This window comes from Prosopis cineraria, unplaced genomic scaffold, assembly GCF_029017545.1.
Source record: "Prosopis cineraria cultivar Desert tree isolate PC_DT_omini unplaced genomic scaffold, ASM2901754v1 PC1973, whole genome shotgun sequence".
NCBI lineage: Eukaryota > Viridiplantae > Streptophyta > Magnoliopsida > Fabales > Fabaceae > Prosopis > Prosopis cineraria.
The window spans coordinates 15,095-25,237 of NW_026557298.1; the positions used below are offsets into that span (position 1 = coordinate 15,095).

Consider the following 10,143-nt stretch of genomic DNA (forward strand, 5'->3'; position numbering starts at 1 on the left):
TATATTTTAGAAGATAAAATTATAAGGAGTAAAATGATGCTTTGAAGCTTAATTTAGAATTAATGTTTGAAATAGTTGAACTTATAGGAACTGATTTGTATTAAATCAAAATTTAAAAAATGGGTTGCAACTTATTCAAACTATAAGGATTAAAGTATATCGAGTTAATATTTAAGAATTAAGTTACGATCAAATCAAAACTATAAAAATTAAATGATTAATTTTTTTAATTTTATATATGTGAAAGTATCACTCTTGTCTATGAAGTGGTAGTTGTTTTTCTATGTTATATATATATATACATATATATATATATATATATTCATGAAACTCCTATGAGTATAAAATAAGTAATAGATTCAAAGAACTTAAAACCGAAAGTTTAGGCACTAGATTATGGCTGATTTGCTCACAAAAGAGTCCATCATTATATCATAATCACTTTGATTGGCACCTCATTGAGGGGTGGGAGGGAAACACGAGGGAAAGTAATAGGAACTTTGGAGTCAATACATATAACATATAATTGTAATTTAATCTATAAACAAACATTGCTTTCCATTACATGATTAAGCATATCCTTAGTTTGAAGTTGTACATACACATTAATAATTGATTAATGTCCCTAATTATTATTCGTGTACTGTATCTTCGTTTGAAAAAGATCAGTTGATAGATTTTGTGTTTGTATATAATGGGTTGGTATGGGAGCAGATAACATCGTGTTTTTGATTAATAATTTGTGTCCTTTAAATATATATATATATATATATATATATATGTTCATAAGTATATATCTCGTGAATATTCGTCCATTAGGTGTCGACAGGCTGTACGTGGATTCCATGATCAGTGTACGTGTGTCTCTGCATTTGTTTTTCTTATCCTCTCATTTTGATGTTGATTATTGAATACATTAATTTAAAAAAATTCTTTCTTTCATATGCTTTTGGGAACTAAATTCCAAGAACATTTGTTTTTTTCTTGTCTCGAGTAGGCTCTTAGGTGTATTCACTGTGTTTATTTATTTGAGAGAGAGAGAGAGAGAGAGAGAGAGCATGAAAAGAGTGTTTTTATATGTACATAGTTTCTTCACGCACTGAAATTTCTTGTCATGGCTTAATTATAATAATAACAGCAATTGGGAAAATGATCAATGCATTATATGAACATGATGACGAGGACATCACGCTTTAGATTGAGATTATTCGTCTTAATATAGAAAGCAACATGCATTGTAAAGTTGTTATGTTGTTGTCTTAGTCTTTTGATGTTATCGAAACTTGGAAACTTGAAGAGGACAAGATTCAAAATTCCCACCCAAGTTTAATTTTGGATCGTAAAATTCACGTGCATGGTTCCGTGAAGGATTCGAATAGTTTTGAATGAATTATTGTTTAATTAGTTTTGATTTACGTATTTTTTTTTTATTCCAAGTTGGCTAGCTCGATTATGTTTGACAAAGAATAATAATTAACTTGTTATTTAAAAGTGTTGGTGTCAAAATTAGTTGGAGTACTCGAAAGCCAAAACTGTTATAATTAATCTCTTCAAAGAGAAGTCAATGGGGATCTTATAATTTATTCGTTTGGCCTGAATCTTCTTCACCAATTCTCTCAAAAAGAAAATATCATCTCATTGACTCATTGGCTCCCTCCTGCTATGATTGTTTTTTTTTTTCCAAAAAAAAAAATAGCATCGTGGTCCAACTACATATTCCGATGAAAACGTTGTCGCACGGATGGTCAATTAGTTACCAGAAAAAATAATAAAAATGATCACGACTCAGTTAAAGCGTTGAGGTTGAGAAAATGGATATAGCAAATTGAAGTCTAGCACTACATTTTAAACTCAAAATCTTAAAGCAATGAATTTATAAATTGACATACTCTTGTTCTTGTATACTTGTTATTAAGCTGAATCTTTTCGTTCATCCATAGACACAACATTGAACCTAGCTAGGAGAACCCAGTTTTGCATGGGGACATTCTCCTGAGTTTGAGATGGATCTAAAACTTGAAGGAAAAAAAAAATATAAGCATTGTTTTCAGTTAAATATGCAAGTAAACAAGAGGGAAGTGGCTTCACAAAGAGTAAACGAAAAACATGAAAGAAAGAAAGAGCAGAAGGATCCAAGAGAGTTTGAAAATGCAGGAAGGTACATACAGAGAGGTGTTTAATGAATGCGATGATTCAGAGACAAAGACATATAAATGTGTTGTGTATAGGTTTTGCAGAAAAACTGACAAATCATGCCACGCTAAGCCAAGCCAAGCCACCAACTACTTTTGGATCTCTTCCTTCTCTCCCTGTGGTCCTCCACTTCCCTTCATTCTTCCTTTCTCTATCCCTTCATTTATATGCCTGTTGTCCATTCCTTAATTAATCTATGTCAAGTTTTTATATATATATATATATATATATTAAATATTCTTCTTACTACTTTTTTTTAGTTTTTGAGTCTTATTAGAGGCATGAGATATCCACAGTTTTCATTTTGTCTCTGTTTTTTTGTGCAGTTTCATCTTCTTTCTTTCTTTCTTTTTCTTATATCAAATGATTCTGATACCATATTAAATTTTAAAAAAACTAGATATTAATTAGGCTTGTTTTACGATCAAAATACTATTTTGAAGAAATTGTAATCTGAAAAGTTTGTTTGGGGTACATAATTGTCCCCAGAGAGGGGAATAGCCCCGGAGCAAAGGGGAAAAGCAGGGGAGGAACTAACAAGCTAGGGGCTACAAACACTCTAACCCCCTCTCTCCTCTCTGTCTTTTCATTATCATCTTCTTCTTTTTCTTTTTTTCACTTCTTCTTCTTCTTCTTCTTTTACCCTTTTTGTTCTTCTCTTCCCCCACAGCAAGTTCATGAAAACGACCCATAACTTTGACAGCATATATAGTCTTTTCTTTCTTAGATCTTTTGACAACTAATTTTCAAACTTAGTAATATTTATTAATAGTAAAAATAATATTATATTATTTAAAAATGTTAAAAGAAAATAATATATCAAAAATAAATTTAAGATCTTCAACGCTCCTAATTCCTAAACTCATAATTTAAACACAAATTATTATTTAATTCTTTTAAATTCAGTCGGTTTATCATAACAATTGGGTGTTGACGTACATAACTTTTGGCCGTGGAAAGTTTATGACAATCCATTATAAATGAAATAAACATAAAAAAAAGATCGTGGATGGAGTTGATCTCGGCCTCTCGTCTGCGACCAAGAATTGGGCAGTGGCCTAGCCGTGAGAGTGCAATGGATTGAATCCCCGAATTTACTCGGTTGGTTTAAAAATATAAAATATTTTTTAAAAAATAAATATTAAAAAATATAAGATATTTTTAATTTTTTAAGGTATAATTATTATTTTTTTAAAGTGTCCCATTAATGTATGATTTTATATTTATTGTAAGGTATTTAATATGAATAAATATAAAAATATAAAGTTACTTTGAAAGTAAATAATTATTTTATTGAGTAGTGAGATTTAATTAAAAATATTTTATATTTTTTAACAAAAAGATTAGTTTTTATATAAATTGACAAAATCAAGTTTTAATGTTGTGGATTAATTTATACTTTTAAAATTTATGAAATTTTAATTATCAATGTTTATGATTGCAATGGTTTCTTCACTAAATGAAGGCATTTCCTGAATCCTCTGATAACGATGGTGTTTATAATCTATCAATCCATTTTAGATATCCTCTTTTCTCTCCCTACCTTTTTTTTTTTTTTTTTTTGCAAATGAACCTCACTTTCCATCTTTTATACGTCAATCTTTTCACCAGATTTTTAAACTCAATGTATTTTGGGCCAAAATTAATTGCATAGACCAAAACTACTTCATGTAATAATGCTTAAACCTAACATGATCACAATAAATATTTGATAATTACATCAAAATAATATCAAGAGAAAGATTACTACAACTCACATTATTCATAAGTTAAAATAATTAAATGATATTAATTCAGATTAAATTGGGTGGAGGAGATTTCATTATTTAAACAAGCCGTCTGTATTATTAACGAAGATATCCTCTATGTCTAATCAAATTATTAGGCTCCATATAACATAGGAAAAATGTAACTAGTTATATTTATAAATACTAACTATATGTTTTTGGAAATTATTTTTTATTTATATAAATTATTTTAATCAATGTGTCAAAATTTAAAGCAAATTTTACAATAAACTACGTTATTTATATAGTTGAGAGTGATATAATTTTATTTTATTATTTAATTCATAAAAAGATTACTTTCTTCTGTCCTATTCATAAGTTATTTTTACTAACTTTTATTAATATTAATACAATAAAAATACAATAAATAAAAGTAAGTGAAATTTTAAATATAACCCTTAAATAAAAAATAAAAATAAAAAAATAATATAATTTTTTTTATCTTTTTTATTTTTTTTTTAAAAATATTTAAAATTTAAATTTAAAATAAAATAATTTCATCAACCACCGATTTATAAAGTGAACTAAATTACATTTTTAAAAGGTAATTAATATAAATTTCGTTGTTAAAAATCTTCATTCACCTCAAAACAAGGACAAATGGGTGTCTAGTTTCTCCAATGTCATCAAAGCACGCGGCGATACAGCCCTATCAATCTTGTGGGCTCCACAGAGCATGTCAGCTTGTAGAGGGGGTCCCACCCTTTTGATATTACACCCGGCTGGTGAGAGGAAGGGTTTGAGCTGGACCCCACAACGATATTCTCCGGTACGTGCCAACGGTAATAACCGTTTGATTTTGATGTGTTACTTTTAAACTTTTCTTGATCCAATGGCCCATATTTGTTATCGTGGCGTTTCATCATCCTCCGCCTTCCCATCTCTCGTCTCATTCTCTAACACGTGTCCCTTATTCTACCACCTGTCACTCGTCCGCACAATTAAACATTTATTTTTCTTTTCCCATTATTTTATTTATTCTCAACTACACTTCCTATTATTTTCTCTCTTTTTTAATTAACACCAGAATTATTATTATCATTATTTTGAGGTTACATCCGGAAAATCCTCCACAGCAACAACACTAACATATCTTCCAAAGATATGAAGGCCACATGATAATTCTCTCTTACTTGAATTTGCTCCGTGCAAAAAAAAGTGAAAAATGAGATTTTTAAATACTTTAAGAAGATAATTCGTATAATTCACACTATTAAGAGCCACGTTTTCCTTGGAGCATGTCAGGAAGCTACTCCTGAAAACAACTGTAAATACAGGAAAAACACATAAAAATAAATGAATTTTACATAATATGTTTTTATTTTTTTTACCATCACATAATATGTTTTTATTAAATAGTATACAAATAACATGAAATATTAAATTCATGTAAGAATTTCTTATAATCAAGTAAGAACAAGTTTTTGATAAATGATTTTTATATAAAAAAAAATTTCAAGGTCTTACTTGGTTATTGAAAATGAATGAAATGTAATAAATTGAAAAAAAAATTAATACAAAAATAAATTAAATTATTCTTTCTCCTCATGATATGCATGGTAAAATTTATTAATATATATTATAAATATAAAACTAATCATACCTTTTAAAAATTTTATAAATTATAATTCTCAATCTTATGAATTAAATATACCTCTTTTCTATAAATGTGTTCACTATCTGTTTTAGTCATTCTTTTTTTATTTTTATTTTTTAATCTATTATATTTCATTCACTTTAATAACCAGACGGGGTAAAAATTCATGAGAATAACATTATTTTGTATTGATTTATAAATAAAACAAATCAGAAATAGCTAAAATTGAAAACAGAGAGAATCGGATGCTTTCCAATTACGATGACAACAGACATCTAAATCGGGGGATTCCTAGGAGTAACGTTAACGAACAGTTTTGCTGTAAAGGAATAATACATGACCAACACGTGGCAACAGGATTAGATGGCAACATAATTGAGGAGGGCATGTGAAATCTACTTATCAAAGGCAAAAACCAAAATAAAGCGGAAGCAAACTAATGTGTGGCACGCTAATCCAGAATTTCATAAAACTAAAATTACACGAAGACGCTCGAAATAGTGAACAGAACGTGAGTAGTAGAGAGAGAAAGACTGAAATGGATTCCAAATTGGCAAATTCCAACTCGAGGAGTGATGTGAATCAAAGTCCCTTTTTCTTCCTTCCCTTCCAAAATACTCCATTCTCTCTGTGTGCACACATTCACAAACACAAAATCCACACACACACCTCCATATGTTGGCCCTGCGGCATGTCGGTTCCTTGCGTCATCGGTTACATTATTTCCTGACCCTATTTAATTGATAATTAACTCCAACACCTTTCACATTTTGTCATGTTTCATAAATCTGTCTAATAAATTTTCCAACTAAATCAAACAAAGTCCTCTAAGAAAATGCGTTTTTGTTTATATGGTTATCCAAGTGGATCGGATTTGAGCATTACCGTGGCCAATGTTCGTTGGTCTAAATAATGTGTTTTATTGAGGGTAAAATTTTACTATAAATGATTAATTTCAACTAATTTCATTGATTTACTGTAAAGTTATCATTAGTTTCTTGTAATAAGGATCCCAAGGTGGATATTGAATTGTTTTTGACCTCCTACATTTCTTTGTTATAAAAAATCTAAAAAATTAAATGGTTGGTTATGTTTCTAGATATATGTGTGCGTATATATTTATTTATATCCCATGTACATAATGCATGGCTGATTTCGATTTCAATGACTTTTAAATAATTTAGATGGACATCACATCGTTTAAACTTGGGAATATGATAATAAAATTTCATCGAGATATATAAAAAATAATTAAATCTCTTAAATGCTATAATTCATTTCAAGTTTTTAAGTACCTTTATGACATTAATAATTTTATATTAAATGACTAAATTGTCACCTGTTTAAAAAATTTTAAATGAAAAATTATGATTTCTTACTTATTTGCAAGAATAAAATTTGTGATTATTTAAATAAAAGTTGTAACTAATTAGTTTCAAAAATTAGGCTTAAATGGTAAAATAAGTTTCATATAAAAAATTGTGATTTTTTATTTAATATTTGCGATTACAAAATTAAAATTGTTATTACTTAAATAAAAATTATAACTGATTATTTTTAAAACTTAAACTTAAATGATAAAAAAATTTTATGTGAGAAGTTGTGATTTATTATTTAATTTTTATAATTCACAATAAAAGTTATAATTATTTAAATAAAAGTTGCGACTGATTATATTTAAAATTTAAACTTTAATGATAAAAGAAATTTTATATGTGAAGTTATAATTTTTTATTTAATTTTCACAGATTAAATAATAAAAATTGTTAATGTTTAAATAAAAAATTGTAATTTAAATTAATTATTTTAAGCAAGAGGCAATTCAAAATTTGTCTGGGTAACCCTCAAATATTCTTGCCAATTTCAACAAATATTTAATTTTTTTAAATATACTTTTAATAGATATAAATTGAAATTCATGCGAGAATTTAATTATTTAATAAAAAATTATTAATATTAAAAATATATTCAATGACTTAAAAAAATTACATTTTGAGGGATGAAATTTTATCATCGCTTCCCCTTTAAAATTACATGTAATTTCAAAAGACTCTAATCCGTGATCGCCAATTCGTGAGAGCAGCTTTTTGGTGCTCTCACTGCTGCACATGTAGTTCATATAATACAGTTCAGATTTTTTATTTAACTTTATCGTACAGTACTTTTATACAGATATATGTACACACACTCACTCACAAATAATAGTGTGCATTAATTAATCGCGATGTATCTATCCATGTGCATCCCACCCAACCCTAAATGCTACGCGTGTTCGGATCCTCTGGTTTTTTCCCCCTTCCTTCCTCATCTCATCTCTATTCTCAAATTATAAAATAAATAGTTCAGATTTAATTATTTTTTTTCAATAAATTTAATTTTTTATAAAATAATTATAATATAAAAATAAATAAATTTAAATTATTATAATTTTATTTGGGCAGTTCACACTTATATTTTATCATTAGAAACTTTTATAAATTAAATTTTATTTATTTTATTGTAATTATATATTGTGCATGTTAAATTTTAACCATTTAAATTACTTGTTTTGATTTAACTGGTTTAAAAAGTTAAATCAACTTATCTTATAATCTTAAATTTAAATTTTAAAATATTTAATCGCATTAAATAAATATATTAAGAGCATTTTAAGATAGCCATGAAACTATTATTAATAATAATAATCTCACATAACTGAGATTTTGATAAATAAAAATGTTTTCTTATATAAGCAAACCGTGAAGATGGGAAGAGAAGGAGGAGAAGGACGTGCAGGGACATTCTGGAGAGCGCCCGGTAGGGGATCTGCTTCCTTTGCGATTTTCTCTTCCTTTTGTTTTTCTTCCCAAACAAACATTTTTGGTGCCCCCATAGGAATTTATTTCTGTAGTTTCATACATGTATTTTTGTCAATGTCTAACTTACAGTTATTCCTTAAAAAAATACGTTTTCCCCATAAATAATAAGTGTTCTGATGTAGATACTTCTATATATTATAATAAATTAAAATTTACATCACACACAACTATAAGATAAGCATTTAATTTACTTTCAATAATTCGTATCCACAAGGAGTGCAATATTTTTGTTGGTCGTGATAATAAATATTTTTTAAAAAGACTTGTGCAAAATTAGTTATACTACTACAGGAAAGTAAAATTGTTTTAATAGAAAAGATCTAAAACATAATTAAAATATTATCAAATAAATACTAGTTCTTTTTTGCCAAAAATTTAAAAATAATAGTATACTAGATTCTTATAAATTTTAAAATTTTTTATTTTTTTTTTAATTGAGTTATCCTTTAGAATCGATCTTTTATATTTTGCCAAACGGCAGGCTTTGTATGACACATACTCCTTCCATACATAAATGGACTCAACCTCCAAGTTTCCAACCTCCTACCCTAATTATTTTCTCACTCAATGCAATTATTTGTCAATTTTGGTATATTTTTAAAATTTAACAGATATGGTCAATTTTTTAGGGCCATAAACAAATAGGAAAGTATAGAGATATGAGTTTGTAATTTTTTTAAACAAAAATTTGAAAAACTGTTGCAAAGACAAGCCATATGCTGGAGGAGTTTTGAAAGACTTGTTCATTCTACTCTCTTTTAATGCTTGGTTGGCTCTTTATGATCTCTGAATTCTTCTCACACTCCTTCGGAAACTCTCAACCTTCTTCATAACGCCATTAAATCACTACACCTCCTCATCCTTCATCTTCCTCCTCCTCATCCCCCTGAAATCTCCATGGATACCAGCAAAACAGAGAACCCACAGCCTTGGTCTCTTTCTCCATCCAGTGGCGGAAGACGAAGAAGCAGCGTCTGCAATTCCCCCGAATTTGAGTTCTGGAAGGTTCGCAACCCGTCTTTCCCTCAACCCAATCTCCTCTCCGCGGATGAGCTCTTCGTCGATGGCGTCCTCCTCCCGCTCCACCTCCTCCCCCTTCAAAATAATTCTGGCCCATCGGCCTCCACGCAACGCCCGGACACCGAAACTCTCATATCGGAGCCGCGGATCCAGTGCCTGGGTCCACAACCGAGCCATCGCCGGCCATAACAGATTCATCTGTGACGACGTCGTTTTCGGCATCAAAACGGTGGAAAGACATTTTTAAAAAGAGAGAAGAAGAAGAGCGAGGAAAATAAGAGCTCCTCGGAAGAGAAAGGGAAGAAAAAGAATAAAGAGAAGAAAAAAAGCGGGAACGTGCGAGTTCGGCGGAGTTGAACATCAAACATATGGCCGTTCTCGCGGAGCAGGTCCGCCGGAAATGCCAGCACCCGACCCAAGTTATTTACCGGATCTCCCGTAACCCGGAAGGTCAACAGCGCGCCTTGTTCTCGGAGTAACTCAGCCGGGGAGTCCAAGTCACGAAAATGGCCCAGCAGTCCCGGTCGTTCCGGGTCCATGTTGGTCGGAGCAGCCCGGTCTGGCAGGTCCGCCGTGCAGGATCCACCTCGAAGACTTCCGATTCCGGGGTTCTAAATACCAGGGGTCAAGAAGAGAAACCCCCACGAGTCGCCGGAATAAAACGAGCACCCAACAACCACCACCGGCG

The 10,143-nt window shown here is 29.9% G+C and overlaps 1 pseudogene; it reads left to right on the forward strand.

Annotated features, from left to right (window-relative positions):
* Positions 1-9,150: 9,150 nt before the first annotated feature.
* On the forward strand, positions 9,151-10,079 carry LOC129301233 (uncharacterized; annotated as a pseudogene).
* Positions 10,080-10,143: the final 64 nt, after the last annotated feature.